This window comes from Rhinolophus sinicus, chromosome 14, assembly GCF_057876585.1.
Source record: "Rhinolophus sinicus isolate RSI-liver-muscle chromosome 14, RSI-T2T, whole genome shotgun sequence".
Lineage (NCBI taxonomy): Eukaryota > Metazoa > Chordata > Mammalia > Chiroptera > Rhinolophidae > Rhinolophus > Rhinolophus sinicus.
Window position 1 is genome coordinate 106,576,167 of NC_142514.1, and position 19,057 is coordinate 106,595,223.

A 19,057-nucleotide genomic window follows, 5' to 3' on the forward strand; every position below is an offset into this window, starting at 1 on the left:
TGGCCCCGCGTTCAGGCCCGCTATCCTCCGGCTCCAGTTCCCCGAGCTCGCCAGTAAGTTCTAGGCAGAGTTGGGGGCGGGGATCCCCGGTGGAGGCCGGGGAAGGACCAGGAAACAAAAGAAGCCCCGAGTGGGCGGCCCTAGTCCGTAAATCAGCGGGGGGTGGGGGGTTGGGTGGTGGTGTCTCAGTTCCATTGGCTTAACTACTATCCCTGGCCCCAAAGTGGGTAAATCCCCAGTGTACCTGGTAGAGACAGGCTTAGGTTTGAATCCGGTTTTGTTTATTAGTAAATGTGAGACCTTCGTCGAGTTATGTAACCTCTTGGATCTTCAGTTTTCTCATCATTATCCAGGGAAATACAAGATTTAGACCAAAACGAGACATTAAACATATTCACACTTAGAATACATGCACACACCCTTAAAGATTCCAGTTTTTAAACAAAAGTTCAGTATTATGTATTGGATTAAACAGGAGGGAAGCAGGTTTGGGTGAAAGTCCCATCTTGAGCTTAAGCTGATGTTCAGAAACACTTGAGAATTCTTGGCAACGTTGTGGGTACTGTACAGAAACCTATTTGGTAGGGACTGAGGAGTCCCTGGGTATAGAACTTACCAGGAGGGGAGAGGGGTCCAGGCAGGGAACCCCTCTAGATTCAACTTAATGGATTAGGGGTCCAGCTACATCCAACACTGATTCTGAGTACAGTCTGTGGACTGTCCCGTGGACAGGGGTCCTGACCTGTAGGATACATGTCTGAGGCCCGTGGAGAACGGGGCTGCTTGACTGAAATGTCCACAAGGTCTTGGTACGCATGCGGTCCTGCTTGGGTACCCCCCAATGGAGTAGAGCCCAAACGGGCCAGTGCATTGTTCTCTGGGATGCAGACCAGACACAGCTTCTGCAGAGTGAGTCCTTTAGCATGTGTGCTGTGGCAGGAGGCAATAGACCTGGGGGACACAGCAGTACAGTGGCAGCAGCTGTCCTGGGGAACTGAGGTGCCTAATGAAAAGTAGCAGAGAGTGGAGGTATCTGGCAGAGTGGGGTTGTTAGTGCCAGTCACACCCTGGGAATTCTCAGAAAGACATGGGATACTTTGCAGTAACCTTGGAGCCTATGGGAATTGATGGAGACAATAACAGTGAACAGTTAGGTTATTACTGTTAGTATCACCCCCTTTTCCTCTCAGACTTATGAGGTCTTCAGCATACACAGGCATCATCTTCAGCCTCAGGGTCTGTCTCGTCACTTTGGGGCTGACAGTCTTAATTCCAAATCACTTACTTCCTGTTCTAGTACTTTTCATCAACCTCCTGTACCTGGACTGGGGAGTATGGGCAAGGCATAGGGTATAAAGAAGAGAAGCCATAGGAAGAGTGTAAAGCAAGGTGGAGACAAGACAAGGGCCCAGGCAAGAGATGGGAGAGATGGCTGAGCGGGAGGGATGCAAAAGAGGAGGCAGGTGTGTTTGCTCCTAGGTCAAGCTGGAATATGAATACTGGGCAGCCACAGACACTTGCGGCCTCCTCAGAAGTCACTTCCATCTGGGTGACTCTTACATGGGTCTCTATCAAGCCCCAGCCCTATAGATCTGACAGGGTAATTAGACTATTGAATCTCTTGGAAGAAGGGGTTTTGCTTTATTTTGTCTTAATATTCCCAGCACCTGGTGTTTAGTTGGCGCTAAATAAAGGTTCATTGAATAAGTGAATTAATCTCTTCCTCTGTGTGGAGGAAGGCTCAAATCCAAGTTATTCTAGATGGAAAAGGAATAAGGGAGTTTATAGTTTCTCTACCTCAGGCTTCCCAGAGAGGTGCATCCTGGAGGACATTGTTACAGTCACAAAATAAGTTTTCGGGTAAATCACATACTTCATAGACTGATCACTTTAAAATGTCACAAGTCCCAGTAAGCCCTGGGTAGTCACTGGACTTTCTACAAAGATTCCAATTTTCCTCCTTCCAGGTGGGATCTCACTTCCCTGTGGCCAAGTGACTTGCTTTGTTCAATGCCATATGGGAAGAAATGAAGTGCACAGAGCCTTTAAGAGCCAGTGTGTGACTTACCATACAACCAGCAACCATTGCCCCAGCAACAGATGGTGGAGGCCGTGTCCACCTGAGTCCCCGAGTGAGGGGACGTGGACCTGAAATGCCTGTCTACCCTAGATGGACATGTAGCATGAGTGAGCAATAGACCTTGTTATAATCCACAACAATTTTGGACCTATTTGTTACACAGCATAACATGGCCCTTCCTGTCTAATACGGCCACTCAGACCATTGTTTCTTCACTTGCTATGATGACAAAACCTAGAGACCTTGTGCACATGTGTACGTAGATTATGATCATTGTGATTTACATTTTTAGTGTCCATGTCTGCATTTTTCATGCATATGCAATCACAAAGAGGAAAACAGACTTTTAAAATGCGTGTGACTTACATCTCAAATATATTCCTCCTAGAGAACTTTTATTAATTCTACTTTCAGAACTGCTATTTCCACCCGACCCCAATCCCTTGTGTGGTACTTAAGTTTTGATTTTTCTTTATGTCCTCAATAAAAATTCAAGAACACTTGGTCACCTTCCAGTGTATAGTAAATCTGAGACTTGGAGATTATTATTATAAGCTGTCTCTCTTCTCTTTTACTCGGCTCTCCCTTTTGTGTAAACAATCTGAGCTCTTTGCCTTCTCTCATCAATCATATTTTATAAGCCTAGGAGAGATAAAGAAGAAAAGAAAGTTTTTTTCTGAGGACAACTTCATGAGGAATAAAGGGATCCTACCTTTGCCTACTGCAAGTAAAGGGTGCAGACAAGGTCAGCCTGGAGCCAGGAGCCACACGGACCATGAGGACGTCTGGTTGGACAAAACCCCTCACCATGGATGCTGGGACTGAAATTCATTTAATAATGTTGGCTTCAAGATTTAGAAGGGGAGAAAGCTGAAGGAATTCTGTGCTGCTGCTTCTCTCCCCAAAGAGAATTTAAAAATTGCATTTGATTTTTTCCTCCCAAACATGTCATCATATACATACATATATTTCTTGCCTCTTAGACTCACCCTTTGCTCTTTCAGTTCCCACCTTATTGTAGATGAAGAAATAATTTCAGGATCTAGTCACAGATTTAGTTTGTGTCCATAGGGGGCAAGCGATTCCTGGGGAATTCTGTGTGTAATGAATGACACCACAATTACTAACAGCAGCAACAATAACAACAGTGAGGATAGTAACTAACACTGAGCTGCTATGTGCCATGTGTCACGCTCAATCCTTTGTAAGTGTTATCAAACTGAAATCTCTCAAGAGCTCTACAAGGTCCTATTCCCATTTCATGGACAAAAACAAAAAACAAATGAAAAACAAAAACCAAAAAATGTAGCCAGGGAGGTGATGTGACTTGCCTGAGGTTAAGCTAAGATGTGAACCCTGGTCTGAGTGGGCCCCTAGCTCATACTACCCCATCTCACCACTCTCCCCCACGTGTCAGCCTTTCTTGAGAGCTCTGTTTTCAACTCCTGCCATCAGTGAACATCCCACGAGCCTCTGGCCCTCTGACCTTGTGGATGTATAAAATTCCATACAGCGAGCCTCCATCTGCCTTACAGGCTGGTGGAACCTTCCAAGTGAAGGATGCGTCTTATAGCTAGAGGGCCATGTCCCCCACTCCACTAAGAAAGACAGGATGACTCCAACAATGTCCTCCTTTGGAGGCTTTCTGGGGATCACAGGACTTCTCTGTCTAAAGAGGAAAGGGGAATTGGACATTTATTTAGTGCCAGGTGGAAACTGTGCCCTCCCAACTTTACCTGGTGTGGAGTAGTACTGCCACCATGTGGGCAAGCCGGCTACACTTGAACAACCGTGGTGGTGAGAGAGGGGGCTTCGTGAGCAGTTAGCTTAGGCGTTTATTTAATGTTTGTTGATGGTGGTGGAGAAAGACGGGGCTTCATGAGCAGTTAGCTCAGGCGTTTATTTAATGTTTGTCGAGCACCTACTATTGTCATGTACTTGGTTAGGCTCCGTCTATTGCTGTTGCTGCTACTGCTGCTGCTGTTCCTTCTCTGGGTAGTCAAGGATTTAGGCTCTAGTGAGTGTTTACCATTTAGTCATCACTTGTTTGGGGCGCTTTCATCTAGGGGTGATTCACACCACTCAAAAATTGTAACAATACATCAGCTTTGTGCAGTGGGGTTTTCTTTGCCTCCAAGGTTTTGGAGAAAAGAGGACACACAGAGAAATATAGGACTTCAGAGTTACTGACTGACCTGATATGGGCTCCATCTCAATTGTTATGAAAGAGTGGGCATATGTGTTTCTAGCAAATGCCTTTGCTTCTTTCTGTATTATCAGTTTTATAGTAGATTAAAAGCATATCATAGAAACTTAGAAAATAGAAACAAAAAATCATTTATGATTTCTTTACCTTGACACCTTCACTATTAACATTTTGATGTATTTCTTTTCTGTCTTTTTTCATTGCATTTTTTTTGCAATGATATAACCATGCTTACATATGATTTATGTTTTACTTTATTGGTATATCTAAATATCATCAGAATGATAATAACTGAGCTATTACATAATTAACATTCTGAGCACCCGTGATGTCTCATGCTCTTCAGTAGAGATTTTAAATGTCATCTCATAAAACCATATAACAATCTTAGGAGATGGTATTATTATCTCCCTTTTAGTAGACGAGACAACTGCGTCTCAGAGGGGATCTTTATATCTCTTGCCTCTCATAAGTCTGCGTTGTTGCATTGTTTTAGTAACGATCATTTAATATCTGCATTGCATTCCATTTATCTGTGCACTTTACCTGACTACTTGCCATCATTTTATATCTTTAGTTGCTCCTAATGTTTTTTGCTACTATAAATATTGCTGTGACAAACATCTCTAAATATAACTTTTTATATATCTAGGATTAATTTCTTAGGGTAGCTTCTCAGAAGTGTGTTTGTCAATCAAAATTTTGAAAATTTTATGGCTCTTAATATTTCTGAATTACTTCTCAGTGGGGTTGCACAGATTTGTACACATTAGCCCTGCAACCAGTAATGTATGAGAGTGCCCGTTTCACAGCATCCTCACCAGCACTGAGTGTTAATGTTTTCTAATCTAAGCGATGATAAATGATTTGATAAATATATCTGTGATAAATGGGTTGCTTTGCATGTCTTTCATTACTAGAGAGGGTGAAATCCCTTTTCCTTCTCACTACCTGCACTGATACTTTCCACCTCCTTTTGCATAGTCCTAATAAAGTTTCTGCTGTCTTCACTTCTAAATCAGGGGTTCTTCACATAGAGCCCAGGGTCCCTGCCAGGGGTCCATGGCTAGAATTCGAAGTCCTGTGAACTTGTTTGGGGGGGAAATGGTATCATTATCTTTATAAATCTTTCACTGAAGTGGCCCTCTTTTCATTGTTAATGTAGGCAACAAATCACCATAGTATTAGCAATAGCTGTGATACCATTTATGCTCAGTAACACTTTGAAATTATAGCAGTTATTAGACATGCTGCTAAACTCGTGTTTTCATGTGTTAATAAACAAACACATTTGTTACCATTTCACAAATTTGCTTACAAAATATTTTGACAATTATTTTTTAATATAGTTGTTTTCCTTTGTAACTCCATGTATTTTATTTTTTAATAAGTACATTAAATTTTAAAATGCTACTCTGAGAAGAGGTCCACAGGCTTCGCTTGACTACCAGAGGGGTCACAGCAAAAATAAAGTTTAAAAATCCTGTTCTACAAACCTTCATTATAGAAGAACTCCAAATAATAAATGTAGCTATTACCCTTCCGGGGGTAGAACTCAATTCCTCTCCCCTTGAGTGCTCATCAGACTTAGTAATTCATTGATAAAGAACATGGAAAGGAAATATAGTAACTCCACAGTGAAGAAAGCTGTAGACACCACCTTAACCAAGTGACCAAGGTCAACATGAACAGCGAGAAGTCATGTTGATATTGTGCATGCTGATATGGTGTGACATTATTGCCCCCAAATCCATAATCTGGGTCTAATTATGAAGAAACATCACACAACCCAAATTTAGGGACATTCTACAAAATACCTGACCAGTACTCTTCAAAAGTGTCATGGTCATTAAAAATATTGAAAGACTAAGAAATTGCCACAGACTGGAGGAAATTAAAGGGATGTAATGACTAAATGCAACAAGATATCCTGGATTAGATCCTAGCACAAAAGAAAGACATTGATAGAAAAACTGGTGTAATCTAAAAGAAGTCTGTAGTTTAGTTAGTATTATTGTACCAATGCTAATTCTCTAGCTTTGATAAACCTACTCTGGTTATATAAGATTCTAACATTAAAGAAAGGCAGGTGAAGGGTATAGATGAATTCTTTGTACTATCCTTGCAGTTGTTCTGTAGATTTAAAGGACAACAACAACAAAACAAATAAACAAACAAACAAACAAAAAAACCCACTCCTGTCCTAAGCCAGTCTCTCTTCTCAATTTCTAGTTTATCCATCCATCTATTCATTCATCCATTCAACAAAAATGTATCAAATAGCTACTTTGTGGCATGGGGATCGGGCAGGGGTATGAAGACAATGATGAGATGACAGGAGCTTAGTCTTTCGTGCAAACCTGTAAGTCCTGCAGGCAGCGAAGATGCAATGGTATGAATGCCTCAGTGGAGATTTCTACAGTGCACAGCGTAAGCATAGAAGAGGAAAGAGAAGTAGAAATTTGCCAGGTGAACAAACACTGTAGGCAGAATGGAGAGCTGGTATGAAGGACAGAGGTGTAAGAGCATGGTGTCATCAGGAAACCATGAGAAGTTCAGTCTTGTAGGAGTGGGCAGTGTAAGGGGAAATTGTTCTCAGTGAGGCCAGAGAGAGGCAGGTGCAAACATTCCAAGGATTTAGATTTTATTATGTAGGTGAAGGGGAACAACTGGAGTGTTCCGAGGAAGTCAGTTACAGATTTGAATTACAGAAAAATAAGTTCTTGCTGTGATGAAAGTACTGGACCAAGGTGAGGGCTGAGGGCTCTCTGGCTGTAGGCGCAGGAATGACCCCAGGCTCTTCTGCTTTGAGTCCTTACTCCTGTTGTGTCCCCCTGGTCGGAGCCTCGTTGCCTGCACAGCTTCCTTCCCCTTCTCTGCCTCCCTACCTCACAGTACCCGTGAGCCTCAGATCAAGTGCTTTCCTGTGGAGATGCCCTCTGCTCAGCTCTCACCTCCTGACTTCCTACCCCTGTGGTGTGTGCTCAGCTCCCAGGCCTTTGTGGGTAAGGAAATACATACAATTGCAAGAGCACATTTGGGAGGTGATGAGGGCCTAACTAGGTCAGTGGTTGGTTGTATGGATGGCGAGGAGGAAATGGATACAAGAGATGTTTAGTAGGGCAAATCAATAGAAAACACTGATTAATTGGAAGTGGGAAGGGAAAGAAAGGAAGGATTTGGGGGTGATACTGGCTATCTAGCTTAGGGAAGTGAGTAGATGGCCATGTCATTCTCTGTGATTGGAAACAGAGAGGAGGGAAGAGAAATGAGGAAAGGGATAATGAGAAGCTTTAATGGGATTAGTTCAGGGCGCTGGAAAAACAGTTGTTTATCCACATGTGGGTTTGGGAAGAAAGTTTGCAATGGACATAAAGATATGAGGTTATCAGCACATTTCTAGCATCTGGTATCAACAGGATACATGTAAGCATTAATATATACATACATGACTGTTTCTCTGAAGCCAACTTTATTTGTGAGATGTAAGAAGCATTGGACTTAGAATCAGATAGGTCTGTATTCAAATTCCAGTTCTGCCAGTTACCACCTGTGCCAGGGTTCTCCAAAAAAACAGAACCAATAAGAAATAGGCATAGATATCAATGTAGATAAGATTATAGATATGGAGAGAGAGAGAGAGAGAGAGAGAGAGAGAGAGAGAGAGAGAGAGAGAGATTTGCTTTAAGGAATTGGCTCACACAATTGTAGGGGTTTGCAAGTCCAAAATCCGCAGGGCAGGCCGGCAGTCTGGAAACTCAGGTAGAAATTAATGCTGCAATCTTGAGGCAGAATTTGTTTTTCTTCAGGAAACTTCAGTTTTTGCTTGAAGGCCTTTCACCTGATTGGATGAGGATACTTCCTTTTACTTATAGTCAACTGACTGTAGATGTTTATCACATCTACAAAATACCTTCAGAGCAACACCTAGGTAGTGTTTGATTAAATAACTGTGGAGAAGGTCAAGATCTGGTTAAGATGGTGGAACAGCTAAACACCATGCTTGCCTCCTCCCACAACCACATTAACATTACAACTAAATTGTAGAACAGCCACCCTTGAGAACCACTGAAGACTAGCTGAACAGAACTCCTATAACTAAGGATATAAAGAAGCTATGTCAAGACTGGTAGGAGGGATGGAGAGGCAAAATGGGCTGGTCCCACAGCCATGTACAGCAGTTAAGAATCAGGTGGCATACCTTGGCTGTGGAGTTCCTCTCTGAGGAGCATGTGCGGGGAAGAGGAATTCACACAACATCTGGCTGTGAAAATCAATGGGGATTCTGTCCAGGTGAGATGGAGGGCCGCTGGAGTCCCAGGTCCTCTAAAAGGGCCTGCATACAGATTTACTTGCTGATGGACTCACTTGCTCTGAGCTCCAGTGCTGGGGCAGTAGCTCAAAAAGTGCCAGGGACATATGAAGAGGAACTGAATTATCTGGCTTCAGGGCTAGGGCTGGAGGGGCAGCTCTGGCCAGAACAGAAGTGCTGGCAGGCACCATTGTTTCTTTGTTGAGCCTTCCCCACACACAGCGGGCAGGCATAGGCAGGCACCAAATCTGCACTTTCATCAAACTGGCTAACACTGCTCACCTCACCCTGGTGATTCGGAGAACCTGCCCCACCCAACTTGCGCACAGGCCCAAACCTCTTTCAGCATCTGTTCCTCACAAGTGGCCAGCCTTGGTCCATGCTATGGACTTCCCTCAAATCGCTGAAAGGTCCACAAACCCCAACAAGCAGCAGCTGGCCTCGGCATGTCCTGTACCTGTTGTTAAGCTGCCCCAAGCCTGGCACTAGTGGCAGCCAGCTCAATTTGCAGCATAGCCTCTCCCAAGCACCTCCAAGCCCAGCACAGATGGCTAGCAACCATAGATCACTTTGTAGCTCCTACCAGGTGGCCCCAGGCTAGGCACAAGCAGTGGCTGACCTGGGCCTGCACTGGAGGCCCTCCTAAGAGGCTCCAGAAACAGCATACCTGGTGGCCAGCTTTAGACCACACCAGAGCACCACCCACTTTGCTCCACAAATGACTGGGTGGACTCAGCAGACACCAGAGCCCCTGTTAATGTGAATCCCACTGCATGGGGTCAGCCCTTGCACAACAGTTTCTATACTGTAGTCTTGGCCAGTCCTCATAGCCAGTTGGCATGAGGGTCAATTCCATGCACTGATGTGCCATCAGCAAGTCCTACCAAGTTCCGCTCCAAAACAGATCTTGAATCTGGTCACTTTCCATTGCTGCTACTATCTTCCTAACATAAACCACCACTTCTATGGGGCTGTGAAGGAGACGCTAGAGGTGAGGTCCTTGGGAGGCTGCTACCTCTGTGTGTTCTACAGCCAAAGCTCTGGCAGTGGGCCTGAGGCTGTGATTGGTCAGGAGGATGCTGATGGTCAGCTGGACTTGAGTGGAGGAGAGCAAAGATGTTTGGAACTCACTGAGCCCCTTTGCATTTGTTCATCCCTGCATGTGATTGCCAAAAACCCTTAAGAAAGTAATGGACACTACATCAGTTTTGCCTTCAAATCACACAGTTCTTTTGGCCTACTGGAAATGGAACCATACAAGAAAGAGGATTATGGGAAATGTAGTTCCCAGTGTAACCGTTGATGGAGCGTACTTCCGTCACACCATTCCCTGACCACCCAGTCAAAAGTAGCCACTGGTCATAATCTATTGCATCACCCGATTTTAATTCTCTATGTGGCACTTATTGCCAGCTGCTGTTGTTGAATTTGTTTCCTGTGGTATTCCCCACTAGAAATTCAACTCAGGAGAGTATAGATCTTGTCTGTCTGGTGCACACTTTATATCCAGCGCCTAGAATGGGAAGTGGCACATGGTGTTGAAGGAATGTTCCCTACCACATTGACTTTGATAAGTCCCCATTTTGAATTTGTTACTTACAACAACCTACTTCCACATGCTAATTTTTTATTAAATAGGAATTAATAAGATTCTTTTGGTTTCAAGTTAAAAAAAAAAAAAAAAAAAATCCTACCGAAACAGACTTAAGGGGAATATATTGGGTCATGGAATTGAAAAGTCCAGAGATTTCTTTCAGGCACAGATGGATCCAGGGGGCTCCAAAACCACTGAGGTCTGTTCTGCTTCTTGTGCATTGATTTCAATCTCAGGCACTCTGTCCCCTCACGGTGGCTCCTGTCCTCATGGGTTCAGTAAGAGTAGAGCTCCTTTTTGCCAACAGTTTCAATAAACGTCCTGGGAGTAGAAGGGGAAGCCTGTCTCTGCACCTGACCCGCCCCGACCCCTTCCCCCCCAAATAAATTGAGGCGCTCTTGAGAGAAGAAAGGAAAATGGATGCCAGCTGGGCAAAAACATTTGTTCACTATGGATTTGATGTGAGGATCAAGAGATGATATTTTCAAGTTTCTGGCTCATAGCAAGCCCTCAATGATAGTACAATAATTAATATTGTCATGTAATTATTATTACTTCATGAAAGCATTTTGTACATTTTGTATCATGATCTCCCTCGGAGTTCAGTAGATGTAGACAACCCCATTCAGGAACAGAGACAGGAGGAGCGCTCATTTTCCAGGCCCTGGGGGAGGCAGCGGCTTTGTGCCTGGGCAGCTGGGTTGGAGGAAAGACCTGGCCCTCCTGCGGTTCTCATGATGGCCACTTGGTGGCAGCCTTAGCCCACTCTACACGCTTTGCATCCCCGTCCTATTTTGGCTAGCCTGCTCACCTGGGCTTTCCCTGGAGCTGCTGGGTCCCACCCTTCCTTGAACCTCCTGCCTGAGACTTGCCTTTATGCTGGGGATGGGAGCCCACATGTGGATGGATGCATTCAAAAGACTTCAGTGATGTGTCAGGGTTTCAGAGTGGGGGCAGGGAGGCTTTGGAGAGTCTGGAGCATCTTTACTAGGCATTTGCAGTACTGGCAAGAGGCTCGATGTGTATTTGACAAACAGCTTGGGCAAGGGACTCCAGTGGATGTTTGCCCATTCTGGCTGCCCATCACTTGTCGGGCATCCTTGTTCTATGGTGGAAGTTCTAGCTTCTGAGTCCTACACCCAAAGTTGAAGCCTGAGAACTCCATTCCCCAGGCTTCTTTGCAGCTACCTCCCAGGCAAGAGAACCAGGCGCCTCTCACCAGGAAAGACATTTTGCCCACCAGAGCACCACCCGCTTTGCTCCACAAATGACTGGGCGGACTCAGCAGACACCAGAGTCCCCGCTGCATGGGGTCAGCCCCTGCACAACAGTTTCTATACTGTAGTCTTGGTCAGAATCTATTTTTCTGGCAAAGATAGTGGCAGAGGCATTGGCTTTATTTGGAGGTTGTCGGGGGGGGGGGCGATAGGTGGCAGTTGGAAAGTCAAGTGCTTGGCTCACACGTGGCATTGTTGCGGGAAAGGTGGTCAGTGGTAGCTTTCTCATCAGGCCAGCTCTGCACTATTTGGGCATTGCTTTTGGAAGCTTGGCCTTAAGCCATATTCTCTATGCCTCTAATGATTGTGTGAACCAGCCAATATCCTGTTAGTAAAATCCTGTTTTGGTTTAATCAACCAGAATCAGCTTCAGTTGCTTACTAAGAACCCTGACTAATGTAAGTACTAATGCTGATTTATCACATGTCAAGCACTTGGCCTCGTTTACATTTCAAACAATTTTATGAAGAATTCTATTTTTATAGATGAGACAAACATACTCAGAGAGGTTAAGTACTCTGTCCATGGTGCCAGAGTCCAATGCAAGATAAGTTGTTCTTTGGACTCTGATCTTTCCAATGTGCTGGGCTGTCTGCCATGGGGACAGGGACATTATCTGTCACATTTGTCACTGTACCCCCATTACCCAACATAGTGCCTGACACATAGTAGTTGCTTAATATATATTTGAGCTTAATAAACACTGAACAACTGAGTCAATGAAAATGTCACGACCTTTTGCTCTTGGAGTGTAGCTGGGCGTGGAGTGTCTCCAAGGTGGGGGTAAGCCCTGGTAAAATGGCAGGTGAAATTCGTCTTCGGAAAGTCTCACCTCTGTCCTGAGAGCCCCCGTCCTCAGCATCCCAGGTTGCACTTGCCGCCTCGGCTCCAGCCGCTCCGTTGTAACTTGGTTAACAGCCTGTCCCTGGAAGGCGAATTGGAATGATGGCTCTGATCAAGTTGACAATGTGCTCCTTCTACATGCAGTGCTCCAGTCATCGGCGGGGGCATAGAGCCACTGCTGTCAAAGGCAGCTGGAATCTGAACAGAATCACCTGTGCACACGATGCATCAGCCTGCTCTTCCTACGCTTGAGCCGTGACCGCTCAGCCTCCACCTCAGCACTCGACTGTGGCTCTGATACAGTAGTTTTCCACTGGTGTGTGTAAAGCCAGTTTCTCTGCATGTTGGTCCACTTGAGCCCTCAGGAGAATTACATATAAAGCTCCCTCCCTTTTCTAAAGAAAACCCTGCAGGTGTGTGAAGGCAGCCATTTGAAGTCTCCTGTATTCTGCCCCACTGGCGTTCCACCCGGCTCCCAGGGTTTCTTCCCCAAGCCAGCATGCACACCTGCTCCCCATCCTCATCCCCAGACATGGCTTTGAGTTCTTTCGCCCTCCAGTGGTTCTGTCCTGGACAAGACCCACAGGCCGGCGCTTCCTGCCTGTGACATAATACGTAATGCGGTCTGCCTAGAGCCAGGTCGAGTGGTGGCACACGTTCCTTGCTGTGAATACCTTATGACTGGCATCAAATTCTGGCTCTGCTTCTTACTGGCTGTGTGACTTTGGGCAAGTTATGAAAGCGCTCTGTGCCTCAGTTTCTTCATCTATATAATGGGATTAATAATATCTACGTCACAGAACTGTTATAAGGACTAACAGTAAATAGTTAAGTGCTCAGAATATTGTCTTATATAGTGTTATAGGAATGTTAAGTAAAAATATAAAACTGTCAATTTCACAAATATTTTTGAATGGCTACACAGCATCACCTCTCATACTGAGTCTATAGCCAATTTAAAACCCATAGTCTTTGTTCTTTCTCTTTCATTTAGAACAAATATGCTTTGCTGCTAAGCCCCATGACCATCAGCATGTGCTCCGGCAGTTGGATTTCCAGAGAGCATACAGGAGTTTACATCTGTCCCTGTGACATGACATCATCTCAGCTGCTCCTCACCTCAAACGGCTGGGCTCATTTGGGATGCTAACTCCGCCTTCCAGCGTGTGTGGTGAAGTGTGCTGAGCCTGGGGAAGTGTCTTGCTGACATCCAGCTGAGCGTCTACAGTACTTCCTGTCTGTCCCTGTGGTATAGCAGAGCCTCCTGAAGGAGCATTTCCCAGCCCTTAGCTGGACGGGCTTGGCCCTGCGCCCCACAGTGGAGGCCTTGAAGCAAGATGCTCCCCCGCCACCCTGCCAGTGTTCCGCACGTGCTGTCGAAGGGCCACTTACAAGGGAATCCACCGCTGCAGACCTGAAGCCTCTGGATCTCTGGGGCTGGGATCCAGGAATATGCAGTTTGAACATGCTGTCTCAGGAGACAGAGGTCTGATGCAGGGGACGAGGGAGGAGCTTGGCTGAGTGTGACTGGGGACCGGAGCTGTCCCGACTTCCCAGCCCGGGCCTCATGGCGCTGTGGTGGCTGCCCGCAAGAGACCATGTCCTCGTCTCAAAGGACCCACTCTCTTTCCTCCTTGACATGGAATGTAGCAGGACTTGTGCACTGGATCCCTGCATGCCAAACTGTGGCTCCCTGGGAAAGACTCACCCTGTCAGCCCTAGAGATCTTCGCACCTTTGTTCCTCATGCTCACTGCCACGTTTCCAACGGGCTGTTGATGGCCATCATGACAGGAAGCACTCCTAACAGACAGACCCCTGTGGGTTGCCTTGCTCTGAGCTGGGGTCGACAGCCAAGCACCTGGGCTCACCTGCTCAGGAAGAGGAAACAGCACGGTACTGTCGTCTGGATGGCCAAAGCACGACACCTCGAGCTGGCAACCAGTAAACCCTTCACAGATCTCACTACTCTGTTCTCCTGCCTCCCATTTGCTCTTCCCGGCCTCCCAAGCAGAGGTTTGCCCCCTTAGAGAGAACACCAAGGGAGGAGGGTCCCTGGTTTTGCTTGGTCCTCCTTGTCCTTCAGAAACCATGGCTTTGAGTAACAAGCAAGGGGTAGGTCCAGTAGCAATGTCCTCACCTTTTGGGACCCCCTAACCTATGTCTTCCCAGCCTGCTCCATCATGGAAGAGCTGCTCACTGACGTTGTGACCAGGAAGGAAGGGACATAGTGACCCATGATGAGTGGATAGGGCATGCAGAGCAGACCCTCTCCAGCCACATGTTAGCCCTGGGACTAGATTCCACCCCAGTCCCCAGTGTGGACTTGCTCAGGATTCTGGGCAGTGGGGAGTGCTGTGTGACTCAAGCTCAAAGGTACCTTCCTTGGCCAGCTGTCAACAGTGATTGCATTTACACACAGACCTGCAAAGATGAACATGGGCAGGTAACCATGGCTGGTATGCACGTCTGTTGTCACTTCATGTATGCATTCATTCACTCAGTCATGCATACAGCTAGCAAATATCAATTTCCTACTTTGTAGCAAGTGCTGAATGAGGTGCCAGGAGAAAGTAGTGAATAAGACAGACACAGAAAGTGCTCTGGAGGAGTTTAGTGAGAAAGAGAAACATTAGAGATTAAATAAAGTGTGGGGTCTTAGGATATAATGAGAAGACATGTTAAACACATTTTACAGACTGTTTTCTGTAACAGCTATAACACCGGAGCAGAACCCTGGAGACCCTCTACTGGGTCAGATGCTACCACCTGAGTTGCAAGATCTTGGGGCTATCTGAAGGACCCTGTGTGAGGGGTTGGGGTGACAGCAGCTACTTACAACAGTGAAGAAGCATTTCACTATTTTAACAACCTGATACAATGGTACCTGTGAGTGCCAGCTGTATACTAGCCCTGAACAGAATATAGAAAAGGGGAATATGCAACCTGGATCAGGTGTCTGGAAAGGAGATAGTTAAGCTGAGACCTGAGGATGGAGTAGGAGTCAAGGATTGGTGTGAGCATTGGGGGGAGGGGGCTGACGAATGTCCAGACAAAGCAAGAAGCACGTGGGTGTATTTAGAGTGTAAGCTCCAAGAGAGTGGGTCTTTGTTTCCCCAGCACCTAGAACAGTCCCTGACTTGGCAGGTGCTCAATGACTGTTTGTTGAATGGATATTGAATGGATGAAGAAAGACCCCGTGAAAGTAGTAGAGAGAAAGGTCAGTGCCTAAGGAAAGGGGAGCTGCTGCTCCTGTTTTACAGGAGCAAAGGAAGAAAAAATGATAATGGGCATAGGTGGGTTTATAGATTTGAGGCGGGCGGTTGAGGGTGTTCCTTTCCGCCAACTTCTCCTTTCCTTTAGAAGGAAGCAAGACCACCAGCTGAGATGAAAAGCACAGCTGAGGGACAGGTTGGTTTGGGGAAAGAGAAGACGTTTTTGTAGAGGAGAATATGAACACATTGCTGAGAAATAGCAGGATGGTGAGGCAGTGGAGGAACTTAGGGGAGAAAAGGACAGGGACCAAAAACCAAGCTCTTCACAACTGAGGGGCAGAGTCAGGAGTCTGCACACGGCAGTGAGACTGCAATCAGATGGAAGCAGATGGTGTCTCTTCTTCTTGGAACAGGCCTCTTCTTCCTCCCCCTCTGTAAGTGCCACTGTTCTAAGTGCCAGACAAAGAGTTGTGCAGTTTTTTCCTTCACACAGAGCTACTGTGAGTTTTCTTTTCTGGGTTCCTAGCTTATTCTCTCCTCTTCTTGATCTGTATTCATTTGCTTGGTGATCTCACCCAGTGCTAGGGTCTTAAACACAAGCCTTATGCTGACAGCTCCGACATGTGTCTCCAGGGTGCACTTCTTGAACTCCAGCCAGTTCAAAATCTCCACTAGGGTGTTCACAGGTGTCTCAGACTTCAAGTGTCCAGAACCAAATTCTGCATCCTCCAGATATGCTTTTCCTCCACTCCATTTAGAAAGTAAGTGGCAATTACATCCTTTCAGTTGTTCAGGCTTCAACTCTGGAAGTTCTCCTTGATGCCTCTCTCAAAACCACATCCAACCCATTATCCAATCTTGCTTGCTTTGCCTTCAGTAAAGAGACAGAATCTGGCCATTGCTCTCCCTCCACTGGAAGCAGCTTGCTTCAAGCGCACCATCTTCTCCCGTCCAGATCATTGCCTCCTAATTGGTATTCTTACTTCCCCTCTTGCCCTTCTGGGGTCTATTTTCCAACCAGTAGCTGGAGTGATCATTTTAAATATCAAGTCATGTCAGGCTTCTGCTGAGAAATTTCCCTTGGCTTTCCATCTCACTTGAAAAGAAACACACACCAAAATTCTGATAGTCTACAGGCCCCATGTGATCTGGATACCTGTGATCTGGATAGCTCATAGACGCCTCTGACTCATCTCCTGCCTTTTCTGCCTCTGCCCAACTCTATCGCTTGCTCTTTGCTCCAGCCACACTGGCCTCCTTGCTCTTCTTTGAACATGCCAAGCAAGTCCTGACCTCAGGACCTTTGCATCTGCTGTTCTCTCTGCTGAGATATCTTCATTCAGATATTTGCATGGTTCACTCCCTCACTTATTTAAGGCCACTGCTCAAATGGCACCTTTTTAGAAAGCAGTACTCTGACCTTCCCACTCACCTGGATTTATGGTTAGCCAGAGCACTTCTCACTCTCTGATTTAGCCGTGATAGGCTAAATAATGCTGTGGTAATTGATCCTATGGTGAAGTGGCTTATAACATAAATGCTTACCTAGTGGTATGTTGGAGTCAGCTTGTATTGGTTGGAGAGAGCCAGTTGTCAAATTTTCAGGAAAGTTTTGAGCCACTTAAGTGTTAAGTGCAGTCATTATTAAAAGTTAAATTATGTAAACTTACAATTAACAAAATTATATTCAAAATGAAGGCAATACTCACAATGCATCACTTCTGTCACTTTATAGCATTTTCCTATTAATGTATATTAGTTTATTATAACTACATATTATTATTATTATCTCTGTGCTTGAAGTTATTTATGTCTCTATCAGATTATGTCTCTATCAGTATTTCCACCAGATGTGGTGGAAATACTATATAATGATGTACTACTGTGCATTTCTATCTAACTTCTTGTCCAGTGACATGTTGAAATCAGCCATATTGGGAATATTTACATACTGCTGAGATCAATAAATGCTACCAATCATGTTTCGTGTGTGTGTGTGTGTGTGTGTGTGTGTGTGTGTGTGTTTGTCTAGACTTAAGAAAGTCATGGGAAAAATATTTATGATGCAGATTAAATTTTAAAATGCGCCACGACTGCAGACATTACACTGTGAATAGCACAAAAAATTGAGGCGGTATTCTAGTATTCAAAAATGTGTATCTACTTCTGCAAAGAGGTCACACACCACTCATGAATGAGTCCGATTCTGACACGTACATCTTCATTGTTTCACTTTCGTCTTACGAGTTAACATAAATGAATATGTTAACTAACAGTTACGTTGGAACTACACTCATTCATCAGCTAAAACCATAGGTTGATATGGATACAAGACATCAGCAAGAATAAACCAAGGCATTCTGTGAGTATCAATTGGATATACGGAATTTCAATATAGAGTATTATATATTTTATTATTTGTAACTTGCGTTCTTTATATCAGTAAAGTTTATAATAAACACACACACAAACACATACACCATACACATATGCACTCCCTTCCCTTCCCACTTGGAGGGCCATTAAACACTTACCAGACCACCACTGGCTTTATCCCACACGCCCGCTCCATGTGCATCATGGGTCCTCTGCTCACATCCCTCACTGGGGGCCCAGGTGATGGCACCTCCACCACCTGCAGCATTGCTGATTGCTGTGGCAGGGAAGAGGGCCATAGTAAGACACACTGGCTGCCAACGTCTCCGCCTAGTAGTGACATGCACAGTGCTGCTCACAGTCCATTAACTACAGCAATTCACTTGGCCACGCGTGCCTACCTTAAGTGAGCAAAGAAGTGTAATCCTGTCATGTACCAGGGAGGAGAAAAAGGAGAACTGGGATGGCCTAATGACCACCAATATATTAGGTGATTATGTGCTCATTGTCTGCCCCACCCCAACTCCTGAATGAACGCTCCTCCAGAGAGCTGTTTCGTGTGCGGCTGCAGCCCAAGCAGCTTGGAGATGCTCACTAAATACTTACTGAGTGAATCTGAGAGGAGGTTAGCCTGAAGGAGGAAGGCTCTGGAAGCAAGCCTTCATGGATAAATGAAGAGGGTCAGCATTGCATGATTTCTTCAAATCTTGATAAGCAATGTGCTTTTCTTTATCACCCCCACCCCACCCCATGCAGCTGGAAATTTGTGGCACAAGAAATCACATACTCGTAAGCCTCGTGTCTACCTTGGTGTTGGAACCTTGGAGCTCAGGTGTAGATTATGATTGTAGTTGGGTTAGATGCTATCACACACCTGGGATGTCAACTCCCCTTTGTTCAATACCTACTATGTGCCAAGAAAGTACTACACTTGACTTTCATATACATTGCTTCATTCACTAACCAGTACCTCAATTCTATTAACTTGTTATTTCCAGTTTGTTAAAAGAGGAAACAGTCTTGGGGAGATTAACTAACTCTTCCAAGGTCAACAAAGTGGCAGAACCAGGATTTGTATGAAATCTTGTTGAATCTGATGTCTTATCCTTGTAAATGAGGAATCCTTTATCAACCTGAGAGAAAAAGTTAGAAACC